Here is a 16,838-nt window from a genome sequence, read left to right on the forward strand (position 1 = left end):
CACAGCGTCGGGGTTGAAACCACTCCGCCGAGCCTGAAACCACTGCATTGGGGCTGAAACCACAGTGCCAGGGCCAAATCCACTCCGTCAGGGCTGAAACCACTGCATCAAACCTAAAACCACTGCATCAGGCCGAAAACCACTCCGTCGGGGCCGAAACCACCGTGCAAGGGCTGAAACCACTGTGCCAGGGCCAAAACCACTCCTCCGACAGTAAAACCACTACATGAAGCCCGAAACCACTGCGTTGGGGCTGAAACCACTCTGCCAAGCCTAAAAGCAGTGCGTCGGGGCTGAAACCACTCTGCCAAGCCTAAAACCACTCCACCGAGGCGAAAACCACTGCGTCGGGGCTGAAACCCCTCTGCCGAGCCTGAAACCACTGCGTCAGGCCTAAAAGCACTCCGCCGAGCCTAAAACAACTCCGTCGGGGCCAAAACCACTCCACCAGTGCTGAAACCGCTCCGTCGGGGCTGAAACCCCTGCGTGAAGCCGAAAAGCACTGTGTCGGGGCTGAAACCACTCCGCCAAGCCGAAAAGCACTCTGTCGGGGTTGAAACCACTCCGCCAAGCCGAAAAGCACTCTGTCGGGGTTGAATCCACTCCGCCAAGCCTAAAAGCACTGTGTCGGGGCTGAAACCACTCCGCCGGGGCCGAAACCACTCGTCTGACCTTAAAACCACTCCGCCGAGCCGAAAAGCACTGCATCGGGGCTGAAACCACTCCGCCAGGGCCAAAACCACTGCGTCGGGGCTGAAACCACTCCATCAAGCCTAAAACCACTCCGTCGGGGCTGAAACCACTCCGCCGAGCCTAAAAGCAGTGCGTCAGGGCTGAAACCACTCTGCCAAGCCTAAAACCACTCCGTGGGGGCTGAAACCACTCCGTCGGGGCTGAAACCACTGCGTCGGGGCGAAAACCCCTCTGTCGGGGCTGAAACCACTCCGCCGAGCCTAAAAGCAGTGCGTCAGGGCTGAAACCACTCTGACAAGCCCAAAACCACTCCACCGAGGCGAAAACCACTGCGTCAGGGCTGAAACCACAGTGCTGGGGCGGAAACTGCTCCGTCAGGCTGTAAACCACTGCGTCAGGCCGAAGAGCACTCCACCGGGGCCAAAACGACTGCTTCGGGGCTGAAAGCGTTTCACCAGGGCTAAAACCACTCCGCCGACATTAAAACCACTGTGCCAAGCCTAAAAGCACTGCGTCAGGGCTGAAACCACTCCGTCGAGCCGAAAACAACTCCGTCAGGGCCAAAACCACTCCACCAGTGCTGAAACCACTCTGCCAGGGCCAAAACCACTGCGTCGGGGTTGAAACCACTGCGCCAGGGCCAAAACCACTCGTCTGACCTTAAAACCCCTCCGCCGAGCCTAAAAGCACTGCATCGGGGCTGAAACCACTCTGCCAGGGCCAAAACCACTGCTTCGGGGCTGAAACTACTGCGTCAGGGCCAAAACCAATCCATCAGTGTGAAACCACTGCGCCAAGCCTGAAACCACTGCGTCGGGGCTGAAACCACTCCGCCGAGCCTGAAACCCCTCCGTCGGGGCTGAAACCACTGTGCTGGGGCGGAAACTGCTCCGTCAGGCTGTAAACCACTGCGTCAGGCCGAAACGCACTCCACCAGGGCCAAAACGACTGCGTCGGGGCGGAAAGCGTTCCACCAGGGCTAAAACCACTCCGCCGACATTAAAACCACTGCGCCAAGCCCAAAAACCCCTCCGTCAGGGCTGAAACCACTCCGCCAGGGGCAAAACAACTTGGCTGACCTTAAAACCACTCCATCAAGCCTAAAACCACTGCGTCGGGGCTGAAACCACTCCACCAAGCCTAAAACCACGGCATCAGGCCGAAAACCACTCCGTCGGACCTGAAACCACTGTGTCGGGGCCAAAACCACTCCATCAAGCCTAAAACCATTCCGTCAGGGCTGAAACCACTCCGCCGAGCCTGAAACCCCTCCGTCGGGGCGGAAACCACTGTGCTGGGGCGGAAACTGCTCCGTCAGGCTGTACACCACTGCGTCAGGCCGAAAAGCACTCCACCGGGGCCAAAACCACTGCGTCGGGGCTGAAAGCGTTCCACCAGGGCTAAAACCACTCCGCCGACATTAAAACCACTGCGCCAAGCCTAAAACCACTCCGCCGAGCCTGAAACCACTCCACCAGTGCTGAAACCACTCCGCCAGGACCAAAACCACTGTGTCGGGGCCAAAACCACTCCACCAGTGCTGAAACCGCTCCGTCGGGGCTGAAACCCCTGCGTGAAGCCGAAAAGCACTGTGTCGGGGCTGAAACCCCTCCGTGAAGCCGAAAAGCACTGTGTCGGGGCTGAAACCCCTCCGCGAAGCTGAAAAGCACTCTGTCGGGGTTGAAACCACTCCGCCGAGACGAAAAGCACTGTGTCGGGGTTGAAACCACTCCGCCAAGCCGAAAACCACAGCGTCGGGGTTGAAACCACTCCGCCGAGCCTGAAACCACTGCATCGGGGCTGAAACCACAGTGCCAGAGCCAAATCCACTCCGTCAGGGCTGAAACCACTGCATCAAACCTAAAACCACTGCATCAGGCCGAAAACCACTCCGTCGGGGCCGAAACCACCGTGCAAGGGCTGAAACCACTGTGCCAGGGCCAAAACCACTCCTCCGACAGTAAAACCACTACATGAAGCCCGAAACCACTGCGTTGGGGCTGAAACCACTCTGCCAAGCCTAAAAGCAGTGCGTCGGGGCTGAAACCACTCTGCCAAGCCTAAAACCACTCCACCGAGGCGAAAACCACTGCGTCGGGGCTGAAACCCCTCTGCCGAGCCTGAAACCACTGCGTCAGGCCTAAAAGCACTCCGCCGAGCCTAAAACAACTCTGTCGGGGCCAAAACCACTCCACCAGTGCTGAAACCGCTCCGTCGGGGCTGAAACCCCTGCGTGAAGCCGAAAAGCACTCTGTCGGGGCTGAAACCCCTGCGTGAAGCCGAAAAGCACTCTGTCGGGGTTGAATCCACTCCGCCAAGCCTAAAAGCACTGTGTCGGGGCTGAAACCACTCCGCCAGGGCCAAAACCACTGCGTCGGGGCTGAAACCACTCCATCAAGCCTAAAACCACTCCGTCGGGGCTGAAACCACTCCGCCAAGCCTAAACCCATTCCGTCAGGTGGAAAACCACTCCGCCGAGCGTAAAAGCAGAGCGTCAGGGCTGAAACCACTCTGCCAAGCCTAAAACCACTCCTCCAAGGCGAAAACCACTGCGTTGGGGCTGAAACCACTCCATCAAGCCTAAAACCACTGCGTCGGGGCTGAAACCACTCCGCCTGGGCCAAAACAACTGCGTCGGGGCTGAAACCACTCCATCAAGCCTGAAACCACTGTGTCGGGGCTGAAACCACTCCGCCAGGGCCAAAACCACTGCGTCGGGGCTGAAACCACTCCATCAAGCCTAAAACCACTGCGTTGGCGCTGAAACTAGTGCGTCAGGCCCAAAACAACTCTGTCAGGGCCAAAACCACTCCAGCAGTGCTGAAACCACTGCGCCAAGCCTGAAACCGCTCCGTCGGGGCTGAAACCACTCCAGCAGTGCTGAAACCGCTCCGTCGGGGCTGAAACCCCTCCGTGAAGCCGAAAAGCACTCCGTCGGGGTTGAAACCACTCCGCCAAGCCGAAAACCACTGCGTCAGGGTTGAAACCACTCCGCCAGGGCCAAAACCACTCGTCTGACCTTAAAACCACTCCGCCGAGCCTAAAAGCACTGTGTCGGGGCTGAAACCACTCCGCCAGGGCCAGAACCACTGCGTTGGGGCTGAAACCACTCCGCCGAGGCGAAAACCACTGCGTCAGGCCTAAAACCACTCCGCCGAGCCTAAAACAACTCCGTCGGGGCCAAAACCACTCCAGCAGTGCTGAAACCACTCCGCCGGGGCTGAAACCACTCCGCCGAGCCTAAAAGCACTCTGTCGGGGCGGAAACCACTCCGCCGAGCCTAAAACCACTGCACCGACATTAAAACCATTCCGCCAAGCCAAAAACCACTCCGTCGGGGCTGAAACCACTCCGCCGGGGCCAAAACCACTGCGTCAGGCCTAAAACCACTCCGCCGAGCCGAAAACAACTCCGTCGGGGCCAAAACCACTCCGCCAGTGCTGAAACCGCTCCGTCGGGGCTGAAACCCCTGCGTGAAGCCGAAAAGCACTGTGTCGGGGCTGAAACCCCTGCGTGAAGCCGAAAAGCACTGTGTCGGGGCTGAAACCCCTCCGTGAAGCCGAAAAGCACTGTGTCGGGGCTGAAACCCCTCCGTGAAGCCTAAAAGCACTGCATCGGGGCTGAAACCACTCTGCCAGGGCCAAATCCACTCCGCTAGGGCCAAAACCACTCGTCTGACCATAAAACCACTCCGCCGAGGCCAAAACCACTGTGTCGGGGCTGAAACCACTCCGCCGAGCCTAAAACCACTCCGTCGGGGCTGAAACTAGTGCGTCAGGCCCAAAAGAACTCCGTCAGGGCCAAAACCACTCCAGCAGTGCTGAAACCACTCCACCAAGCCTGAAACCACTGCGTCAGGGCTGAAACGACTCCGGCAGGGCCAAAACCACTCGTCTGACCTTAAAACCATTCCGCCGAACCTAAAAGCACTGCGTCGGGGCAGAAACCACTCCGCCAGGGCCAAAACAGCTCTGCCAAGCCTGAAACCACTCCGCCAGGGCCAAAACCACTCCATCGGGGCGAAAACCACGGCGTCGGGGCTGAAACCGCTCCGCCGAGCCGAAAACCACTGCGTCAGGCCTAAAAGCACTCCGCCGAGCCTAAAAGCACTGCGTCGGGGCTGAAACCACTCCACCAGTGCTGAAACCGCTCCGTCGGGGCTGAAACCCCTCCGTGAAGCCGAAAAGCACTGTGTCGGGGCTGAAACCACTCCGCTGAGCCGAAAACCACTGCGTCGGGGTTGAATCCACTCCGCCAAGCCTAAAAGCACTGTGTCGGGGCTGAAACCACTCCGCCAGGGCCGAAACCACTGCGTCGGGGCTGAAACCACTCCATCAAGCCTAAAACCACTCCGTCGGGGCTGAAACCACTCCGCCAAGCCTAAACCCATTCCGTCAGGTGGAAAACCACTCCGCCGAGCGTAAAAGCAGAGCGTCAGGGCTGAAACCACTCTGCCAAGCCTAAAACCACTCCTCCAAGGCGAAAACCACTGCGTTGGGGCTGAAACCACTCCATCAAGCCTAAAACCACTGCGTCGGGGCTGAAACCACTCCGCCTGGGCCAAAACAACTGCGTCGGGGCTGAAACCACTCCATCAAGCCTGAAACCACTGTGTCGGGGCTGAAACCACTCCGCCAGGGCCAAAACCACTGCGTCGGGGCTGAAACCACTCCATCAAGCCTAAAACCACTGCGTTGGCGCTGAAACTAGTGCGTCAGGCCCAAAACAACTCTGTCAGGGCCAAAACCACTCCAGCAGTGCTGAAACCACTGCGCCAAGCCTGAAACCGCTCCGTCGGGGCTGAAACCACTCCAGCAGTGCTGAAACCGCTCCGTCGGGGCTGAAACCCCTCCGTGAAGCCGAAAAGCACTCCGTCGGGGTTGAAACCACTCCGCCAAGCCGAAAACCACTGCGTCAGGGTTGAAACCACTCCGCCAGGGCCAAAACCACTCGTCTGACCTTAAAACCACTCCGCCGAGCCTAAAAGCACTGTGTCGGGGCTGAAACCACTCCGCCAGGGCCAGAACCACTGCGTTGGGGCTGAAACCACTCCGCCGAGGCGAAAACCACTGCGTCAGGCCTAAAACCACTCCGCCGAGCCTAAAACAACTCCGTCGGGGCCAAAACCACTCCAGCAGTGCTGAAACCACTCCGCCGGGGCTGAAACCACTCCGCCGAGCCTAAAAGCACTCTGTCGGGGCGGAAACCACTCCGCCGAGCCTAAAACCACTGCACCGACATTAAAACCATTCCGCCAAGCCAAAAACCACTCCGTCGGGGCTGAAACCACTCCGCCGGGGCCAAAACCACTGCGTCAGGCCTAAAACCACTCCGCCGAGCCGAAAACAACTCCGTCGGGGCCAAAACCACTCCGCCAGTGCTGAAACCGCTCCGTCGGGGCTGAAACCCCTGCGTGAAGCCGAAAAGCACTGTGTCGGGGCTGAAACCCCTCCGTGAAGCCGAAAAGCACTGCGTCGGGGCTGAAACCACTCCGCCGAGCCGAAAAGCACTGTGTCGGGGCTGAAACCCCTCCGTGAAGCCTAAAAGCACTGCATCGGGGCTGAAACCACTCTGCCAGGGCCAAATCCACTCCGCTAGGGCCAAAACCACTCGTCTGACCATAAAACCACTCCGCCGAGGCCAAAACCACTGTGTCGGGGCTGAAACCACTCCGCCGAGCCTAAAACCACTCCGTCGGGGCTGAAACTAGTGCGTCAGGCCCAAAAGAACTCCGTCAGGGCCAAAACCACTCCACCAGTGCTGAAACCACTCCACCAAGCCTGAAACCACTGCGTCAGGGCTGAAACGACTCCAGCAGGGCCAAAACCACTCGTCTGACCTTAAAACCATTCCGCCGAGCCTAAAAGCACTGCGTCGGGGCAGAAACCACTCCGCCAGGGCCAAAACAGCTCTGCCAAGCCTGAAACCACTCCGCCAGGGCCAAAACCACTCCATCGGGGCGAAAACCACGGCGTCGGGGCTGAAACCGCTCCGCCGAGCCGAAAACCACTGCGTCAGGCCTAAAAGCACTGCATCGGGGCTGAAACCCCTCCGTGAAGCCGAAAAGCACTCCGTCGGGGCTGAAACCACTCCGCTGAGCCGAAAACCACTGCGTCGGGGTTGAAACCACTCCGCCAGGGCCAAAACCACTCGTCTGACCTTAAAACCACTCCGCCGAGCCTAAAAGCACTGCGTCGGGGCTGAAACCACTCCGCCAGGGCCAAAACCACTGCTTCGGGGCTGAAACTACTGCGTCAGGGCCAAAACCACTCCACCAGTGCTGAAACCACTGCGCCAAGCCTGAAACCACTGTGTCGGGGCTGAAACCACTCCGCCGAGCCTAAAACCCCTCTCTCGGGGCTGAAACCATTGTGCTGGGGCGGAAACTGCTCCGTCAGGCTGTAAACCACTGCGTCAGGCCGAAAAGCACTCCACCAGGGCCAAAACGACTGCGTCGGGGCTGAAAGCGTTCCACCAGGGCTAAAACCACTCCGCCAGTGCTGAAACCGGTCCGTCTGGGCTGAAACCGCTCCGTGAAGCTTAAAAGCACTCTGTCGGTGCTGAAACCATTCTGCAAAGCCGAAAAGCACTCTGTCAGGGTGGAATCCACTCCGCCAAGCCGAAAAGCACTCTGTTGGGGCTGAAACCACTCCGCCAGGGCCAAAACCACTGCGTCGGAGTTGAAACCACTCCGCCGAGCCTGAAACCACTGTGTCGGGGCCAAAACCACTCCACCAGTGCTGAAACCGCTCCGTCGGGGCTGAAACCCCTGCGTGAAGCCGAAAAGCACTCTGTCGGGGTTGAAACCACTCCGCCAGGGCCAAAACCACTCGTCTGACCGTAAAACCACTCCGCCGAGCCTAAAAGCACTGCATCGGGGCTGAAACCACTCCGCCAGGGCCAAAAGCACTGTGTCGGGGCTGAAACGACTCCGTGAAGCTGAAATCACTCCACCAGGGCCAAAACCACTCCGCCGAGCCTAAAAGCAGTGCGTCAGGGCTGAAACCACTCCTCCAAGCCTAAAACCACTGCGTCAGGTGGAAAACCACTCCGCCGAGCCTAAAAGCAGTGCGTCAGGGCTGAAACCACTCCGCCAAGCCTGAAACCACTGCGTCAGGGCAGAAGCCACTCCGTGGTTGCTGAAACCACTCCGCCGAGCCGAAAACCACTCCTCTGACCTTAAAATCACTCCGCCGAGCCTAAAAGCACTCCGTCGGGGCTGAAACTGCTCCGTCAGGCGGAAAACCACTCCGCTGAGCCTGAAACCACTGCGTCAGGGCAGAAGCCACTCTGTCGTTGCTGAAACTACTCCGCCGAGCCTAAAACCCCTCCGTCGGGGCTGAAACCACTCCGTGGTTGCTGAAACCACTCTGCCAAGCCTAAAACCACTCCGCCGGGGCGAAAACCGCTCCGTGGTTGCTGAAAGCACTCCGCCGAGCCTAAAAGCAGTGCGTCAGGGCTGAAACCACTCCATCAAGCCGAAAAGCACTCCGTCGGGGCGGAAACCACTCTGCCGAGACTGAAACCACTGCGTCAGGCCTGAAACCACTCCGCCGAAGCGAAAAGCAGTGCGTCAGGGCTGAAACCCCTCCGCCGAGCCTAAAAGCAGTGCGTCAGGGCTGAAACCACTCCATCAAGCCGTAAAGCACTCTGTCGGGGCTGAAACCACTCCGCCGAGCCTAAAAGCAGTGCGTCAGGGCTGAAACTACTCTGCCAAGCCGAAAACCACTGTGTCGGGGCTGAAACCACTCCGCCAGGGCCAAAACCACTCGTCTGACATTAAAACCACTCCGCCGAGCCTAAAAGCACTGTGTCGGGGCTGAAACCACTCCGCCAGGGCCAAAACCACTGCCTTGGGGCTGAAACCACTGCGTCAGGGCCAAAACCACTCTGCCAAGCCTAAAACCACTCTGCCGGGGCCAAAACCACTCCGCCGAGCCTAAAAGCAGTGCGTCAGGCCTGAAACCACTTCGCCAAGCCTAAAACCACTGCGTCAGGTGGAAAACCACTCCGCCGAGCCTGAAACCACTGCGCCGGGGCTGTAACCACTCCGCCAGGGCCAAAACCACTCTGCCAAGCCTAAAACCACTCCGCCGAGCCTAAAACAACTCCGTCAGGGCCAAAACCACTCCACCAGTGCTGAAACCACTCTGTCGGGGCTGAAACCCGTCCGTGAAGCCGAAAAGCACTGTGTCGGGGCTGAAACCCCTCCGTGAAGCCGAAAAGCACTGTGTCGGGGCTGAAACCCCTCCGTGAAGCCGAAAAGCACTGTGTCGGGGCTGAAACCCCTGCGTGAAGCCGAAAAGCACTGTGTCGGGGCTGAAACCCCTCCGTGAAGCCGAAAAGCACTGTGTCGGGGCTGAAACCCCTCGGTGAAGCCGAAAAGCACTGTGTCGGGGCTGAAACCCCTCGGTGAAGCCGAAAAGCACTGTGTCGGGGCTGAAACCCCTCGGTGAAGCCGAAAAGCACTGTGTCGGGGCTGAAACCCCTGCGTGAAGCCGAAAAGCACTGTGTCGGGGCTGAAACCCCTGCGTGAAGCCGAAAAGCACTGTGTCGGGGCTGAAACCCCTGCGTGAGGCCGAAAAGCACTGTGTCGGGGCTGAAACCCCTGCGTGAAGCCGAAAAGCACTGTGTCGGGGCTGAAACCACTCCGCCGAGCCTAAAAGCAGTGCGTCGGGGCTGAAACCACTCCGCCAGGGCCAAATCCACTCCGTCAGGGCTGAAACCACTCCATCAAGCCTAAAACCACTCCGTCGGGGCTGAAACCACTCCATCAAGCCTAAAACCACTCCGTTGGGGCTGAAACCACTGCGTCAGGCCCAAAACAACTCTGTCAGGGCCCAAACGACTCCACCAGTGCTGAAACCACTGCACCAAGCCTGAAACCACTGCGTCGGGGCTGAAACCACTCCGTCAGGGCTGAAACCACTCTGCCGAGCCTAAAAGCAGTGCGTCAGGGCTGAAACCACTCTGCCAAGCCTAAAACCACTCCACCGAGGCGAAAACCACTGCGTCGGGGCTGAAACCACTCCATCAAGCCTAAAACCACTGCGTCGGGGCTGAATCCACTCCGCCAGGGCCAAAACCACTCTGCCAAGCCTAAAACCACTCTGCCGGGGCTGAAACCACTCCGCCGAGCCTGAAAGCAGTGCGTCAGGGCTGAAACCACTTCGCCAAGCCTAAAACCACTGCGTCAGGTGGAAAACCACTCCGCCAGGGCCAAAACCCCTCCGCTGACATTAAAACCATTCCGTCAGGGCTGGAACCACTGCGCCGAGCCTAAAACCACTCCGTCGGGGCTGAAACCACTCCGCCAGGGCCAACACCACTGCGTCAGGCCTAAAACCACTCCGCCGAGCCTAAAACAACTCCGTCGGGGCCAAAACCACTCCACCAGTGCTGAAACCGCTCCGTCGGGGCTGAAACCCCTCCGTGAAGCCGAAAAGCACTCCGTCGGGGTTGAAACCACTCCGCCAAGCTGAAAAGCACTGCGTCAGGGTTGAAACCACTGCGCCAGGGCCAAAACCACTCGTCTGACCTTAAACCCACTCCGCCGATCCTAAAAGCACTGTGTCGGGGCTGAAACCACTCCGCCAGGGCCAGAACCACTGCGTTGGGGCTGAAACCACTCCGCCGAGGCGAAAACCACTGCGTCAGGCCTAAAACCACTCCGCCGAGCCTAAAACAACTCCGTCGGGGCCAAAACCACTCCAGCAGTGCTGAAACCACTCCGCCGGGGCTGAAACCACTCCGCCGAGCCTAAAAGCACTCTGTCGGGGCGGAAACCACTCCGCCGAGCCTAAAACCACTGCACCGACATTAAAACCATTCCGCCAAGCCAAAAACCACTCCGTCGGGGCTGAAACCACTCCGCCAGGGCCAAAACCACTCCGTCAGGGCTGAAACCACTCCATCAAGCCTAAAACCACTCCGTCGGGGCTGAAACCACTCCATCAAGCCTAAAACCACTCCGTTGGGGCTGAAACCACTGCGTCAGGCCCAAAACAACTCTGTCAGGGCCCAAACGACTCCACCAGTGCTGAAACCACTGCACCAAGCCTGAAACCACTGCGTCGGGGCTGAAACCACTCCGTCAGGGCTGAAACCACTCTGCCGAGCCTAAAAGCAGTGCGTCAGGGCTGAAACCACTCTGCCAAGCCTAAAACCACTCCACCGAGGCGAAAACCACTGCGTCGGGGCTGAAACCACTCCATCAAGCCTAAAACCACTGCGTCGGGGCTGAATCCACTCCGCCAGGGCCAAAACCACTCTGCCAAGCCTAAAACCACTCTGCCGGGGCTGAAACCACTCCGCCGAGCCTGAAAGCAGTGCGTCAGGGCTGAAACCACTTCGCCAAGCCTAAAACCACTGCGTCAGGTGGAAAACCACTCCGCCAGGGCCAAAACCCCTCCGCTGACATTAAAACCATTCCGTCAGGGCTGGAACCACTGCGCCGAGCCTAAAACCACTCCGTCGGGGCTGAAACCACTCCGCCAGGGCCAACACCACTGCGTCAGGCCTAAAACCACTCCGCCGAGCCTAAAACAACTCCGTCGGGGCCAAAACCACTCCACCAGTGCTGAAACCGCTCCGTCGGGGCTGAAACCCCTCCGTGAAGCCGAAAAGCACTCCGTCGGGGTTGAAACCACTCCGCCAAGCCGAAAAGCACTGCGTCAGGGTTGAAACCACTGCGCCAGGGCCAAAACCACTCGTCTGACCTTAAACCCACTCCGCCGATCCTAAAAGCACTGTGTCGGGGCTGAAACCACTCCGCCAGGGCCAGAACCACTGCGTTGGGGCTGAAACCACTCCGCCGAGGCGAAAACCACTGCGTCAGGCCTAAAACCACTCCGCCGAGCCTAAAACAACTCCGTCGGGGCCAAAACCACTCCAGCAGTGCTGAAACCACTCCGCCGGGGCTGAAACCCCTCCGCCGAGCCTAAAAGCACTCTGTCGGGGCGGAAACCACTCCGCCGAGCCTAAAACCACTGCACCGACATTAAAACCATTCCGCCAAGCCAAAAACCACTCCGTCGGGGCTGAAACCACTCCGCCAGGGCCAAAACCACTGCGTCAGGCCTAAAACCACTCCGCCGAGCCGAAAACAACTCCGTCGGGGCCAAAACCACTCCGCCAGTGCTGAAACCGCTCCGTCGGGGCTGAAACCCCTCCGTGAAGCCGAAAAGCACTGTGTCGGGGCTGAAACCCCTCCGTGAAGCCGAAAAGCACTGCGTCGGGGCTGAAACCCCTCCGTGAAGCCGAAAAGCACTGTGTCGGGGCTGAAACCCCTCCGTGAAGCCTAAAAGCACTGCATCGGGGCTGAAACCACTCTGCCAGGGCCAAATCCACTCCGCTAGGGCCAAAACCACTCGTCTGACCATAAAACCACTCCGCCGAGGCCAAAACCACTGTGTCGGGGCTGAAACCACTCCGCCGAGCCTAAAACCACTCCGTCGGGGCTGAAACTAGTGCGTCAGGCCCAAAAGAACTCCGTCAGGGCCAAAACCACTCCAGCAGTGCTGAAACCACTCCACCAAGCCTGAAACCACTGCGTCAGGGCTGAAACCACTCCGGCAGGGCCAAAACCACTCGTCTGACCTTAAAACCATTCCGCCGAGCCTAAAAGCACTGCGTCGGGGCAGAAACCACTCCGCCAGGGCCAAAACAGCTCTGCCAAGCCTGAAACCACTCCACCGAGGCGAAAACCACTGCGTCGGGGCTGAAACCACTCCATCAAGCCTAAAACCACTGCGTCGGGGCTGAATCCACTCCGCCAGGGCCAAAACCACTCTGCCAAGCCTAAAACCACTCTGCCGGGGCTGAAACCACTCCGCCGAGCCTGAAAGCAGTGCGTCAGGGCTGAAACCACTTCGCCAAGCCTAAAACCACTGCGTCAGGTGGAAAACCACTCCGCCAGGGCTAAAACCCCTCCGCTGACATGAAAACCATTCCGTCAGGGCTGGAACCACTCCACCGAGCCTAAAACCCCTCCGTCGGGGCTGAAACCACTCCGCCAGGGCCAACACCACTGCGTCAGGCCTAAAACCACTCCGCCGAGCCGAAAACAACTCCGTCGGGGCCAAAACCACTCCACCAGTGCTGAAACCGCTCCGTCGGGGCTGAAACCCCTCCGTGAAGCCGAAAAGCACTCCGTCGGGGTTGAAACCACTCCGCCAAGCCGAAAAGCACTGCGTCAGGGTTGAAACCACTGCGCCAGGGCCAAAACCACTCGTCTGACCTTAAACCCACTCCGCCGATCCTAAAAGCACTGTGTCGGGGCTGAAACCACTCCGCCAGGGCCAGAACCACTGCGTTGGGGCTGAAACCACTCCGCCGAGGCGAAAACCACTGCGTCAGGCCTAAAACCACTCCGCCGAGCCTAAAACAACTCCGTCGGGGCCAAAACCACTCCAGCAGTGCTGAAACCACTCCGCCGGGGCTGAAACCACTCCGCCGAGCCTAAAAGCACTCTGTCGGGGCGGAAACCACTCCACCGAGCCTAAAACCACTGCACCGACATTAAAACCATTCCGCCAAGCCAAAAACCACTCCGTCGGGACTGAAACCACTCCGCCAGGGCCAAAACCACTCCGTCAGGGCTGAAACCACTCCATCAAGCCTAAAACCACTCCGTCGGGGCTGAAACCACTCCATCAAGCCTAAAACCACTCCGTTGGGGCTGAAACCACTGCGTCAGGCCCAAAACAACTCTGTCAGGGCCCAAACGACTCCACCAGTGCTGAAACCACTGCACCAAGCCTGAAACCACTGCGTCGGGGCTGAAACCACTCCGTCAGGGCTGAAACCACTCTGCCGAGCCTAAAAGCAGTGCGTCAGGGCTGAAACCACTCTGCCAAGCCTAAAACCACTCCACCGAGGCGAAAACCACTGCGTCGGGGCTGAAACCACTCCATCAAGCCTAAAACCACTGCGTCGGGGCTGAATCCACTCCGCCAGGGCCAAAACCACTCTGCCAAGCCTAAAACCACTCTGCCGGGGCTGAAACCACTCCGCCGAGCCTGAAAGCAGTGCGTCAGGGCTGAAACCACTTCGCCAAGCCTAAAACCACTGCGTCAGGTGGAAAACCACTCCGCCAGGGCCAAAACCCCTCCGCTGACATTAAAACCATTCCGTCAGGGCTGGAACCACTGCGCCGAGCCTAAAACCACTCCGTCGGGGCTGAAACCACTCCGCCAGGGCCAACACCACTGCGTCAGGCCTAAAACCACTCCGCCGAGCCTAAAACAACTCCGTCGGGGCCAAAACCACTCCACCAGTGCTGAAACCGCTCCGTCGGGGCTGAAACCCCTGCGTGAAGCCGAAAAGCACTGTGTCGGGGCTGAAACCACTCCGCCAAGCCGAAAAGCACTGCGTCAGGGTTGAAACCACTGCGCCAGGGCCAAAACCACTCGTCTGACCTTAAACCCACTCCGCCGATCCTAAAAGCACTGTGTCGGGGCTGAAACCACTCCGCCAGGGCCAGAACCACTGCGTTGGGGCTGAAACCACTCCGCCGAGGCGAAAACCACTGCGTCAGGCCTAAAACCACTCCGCCGAGCCTAAAACAACTCCGTCGGGGCCAAAACCACTCCAGCAGTGCTGAAACCACTCCGCCGAGCCTAAAAGCACTCTGTCGGGGCGGAAACCACTCCGCCGAGCCTAAAACCACTGCACCGACATTAAAACCATTCCGCCAAGCCAAAAACCACTCCGTCGGGGCTGAAACCACTCCGCCAGGGCCAAAACCACTGCGTCAGGCCTAAAACCACTCCGCCGAGCCGAAAACAACTCCGTCGGGGCCAAAACCACTCCGCCAGTGCTGAAACCGCTCCGTCGGGGCTGAAACCCCTGCGTGAAGCCGAAAAGCACTGTGTCGGGGCTGAAACCCCTCCGTGAAGCCGAAAACCACTGCGTCGGGGCTGAAACCACTCCGCCGAGCCGAAAAGCACTGTGTCGGGGCTGAAACCCCTCCGTGAAGCCTAAAAGCACTGCATCGGGGCTGAAACCACTCTGCCAGGGCCAAATCCACTCCGCTAGGGCCAAAACCACTCGTCTGACCATAAAACCACTCCGCCGAGGCCAAAACCACTGTGTCGGGGCTGAAACCACTCCGCCGAGCCTAAAACCACTCCGTCGGGGCTGAAACTAGTGCGTCAGGCCCAAAAGAACTCCGTCAGGGCCAAAACCACTCCAGCAGTGCTGAAACCACTCCACCAAGCCTGAAACCACTGCGTCAGGGCTGAAACCACTCCGGCAGGGCCAAAACCACTCGTCTGACCTTAAAACCATTCCGCTGAGCCGAAAACCACTGCGTCGGGGTTGAAACCACTCCGCCAGGGCCAAAACCACTCGTCTGACCTTAAAACCACTCCGCCGAGCCTAAAAGCACTGCGTCGGGGCTGAAACCACTCCGCCAGGGCCAAAACCACTGCTTCGGGGCTGAAACTACTGCGTCAGGGCCAAAACCACTCCACCAGTGCTGAAACCACTGCGCCAAGCCTGAAACCACTGTGTCGGGGCTGAAACCACTCCGCCGAGCCTAAAACCCCTCTCTCGGGGCTGAAACCATTGTGCTGGGGCGGAAACTGCTCCGTCAGGCTGTAAACCACTGCGTCAGGCCGAAAAGCACTCCACCAGGGCCAAAACGACTGCGTCGGGGCTGAAAGCGTTCCACCAGGGCTAAAACCACTCCGCCAGTGCTGAAACCGGTCCGTCTGGGCTGAAACCGCTCCGTGAAGCTTAAAAGCACTCTGTCGGTGCTGAAACCATTCTGCAAAGCCGAAAAGCACTCTGTCAGGGTGGAATCCACTCCGCCAAGCCGAAAAGCACTCTGTTGGGGCTGAAACCACTCCGCCAGGGCCAAAACCACTGCGTCGGAGTTGAAACCACTCCGCCGAGCCTGAAACCACTGTGTCGGGGCCAAAACCACTCCACCAGTGCTGAAACCGCTCCGTCGGGGCTGAAACCCCTCCGTGAAGCCGAAAAGCACTCTGTCGGGGTTGAAACCACTCCGCCAGGGCCAAAACCACTCGTCTGACCGTAAAACCACTCCGCCGAGCCTAAAAGCACTGCATCGGGGCTGAAACCACTCCGCCAGGGCCAAAAGCACTGTGTCGGGGCTGAAACGACTCCGTGAAGCTGAAATCACTCCACCAGGGCCAAAACCACTCCGCCGAGCCTAAAAGCAGTGCGTCAGGGCTGAAACCACTCCTCCAAGCCTAAAACCACTGCGTCAGGTGGAAAACCACTCCGCCGAGCCTAAAAGCAGTGCGTCAGGGCTGAAACCACTCCGCCAAGCCTGAAACCACTGCGTCAGGGCAGAAGCCACTCCGTGGTTGCTGAAACCACTCCGCCGAGCCGAAAACCACTCCTCTGACCTTAAAATCACTCCGCCGAGCCTAAAAGCACTCCGTCGGGGCTGAAACTGCTCCGTCAGGCGGAAAACCACTCCGCTGAGCCTGAAACCACTGCGTCAGGGCAGAAGCCACTCCGTGGTTGCTGAAACTACTCCGCCGAGCCTAAAACCCCTCCGTCGGGGCTGAAACCACTCCGTGGTTGCTGAAACCACTCTGCCAAGCCTAAAACCACTCCGCCGGGGCGAAAACCGCTCCGTGGTTGCTGAAAGCACTCCGCCGAGCCTAAAAGCAGTGCGTCAGGGCTGAAACCACTCCATCAAGCCGAAAAGCACTCCGTCGGGGCGGAAACCACTCTGCCGAGACTGAAACCACTGCGTCAGGCCTGAAACCACTCCGCCGAAGCGAAAAGCAGTGCGTCAGGGCTGAAACCCCTCCGCCGAGCCTAAAAGCAGTGCGTCAGGGCTGAAACCACTCCATCAAGCCGTAAAGCACTCTGTCGGGGCTGAAACCACTCCGCCGAGCCTAAAAGCAGTGCGTCAGGGCTGAAACTACTCTGCCAAGCCGAAAACCACTGTGTCGGGGCTGAAACCAGTCCGCCAGGGCCAAAACCACTCGTCTGACATTAAAACCACTCCGCCGAGCCTAAAAGCACTGTGTCGGGGCTGAAACCACTCCGCCAGGGCCAAAACCACTGCCTTGGGGCTGAAACCACTGCGTCAGGGCCAAAACCACTCTGCCAAGCCTAAAACCACTCTGCCGGGGCCAAAACCACTCCGCCGAGCCTAAAAG

The sequence above is a fragment of the Struthio camelus genome, chromosome 5 (genome assembly GCF_040807025.1).
Source record: "Struthio camelus isolate bStrCam1 chromosome 5, bStrCam1.hap1, whole genome shotgun sequence".
Classification (NCBI taxonomy): domain Eukaryota; kingdom Metazoa; phylum Chordata; class Aves; order Struthioniformes; family Struthionidae; genus Struthio; species Struthio camelus.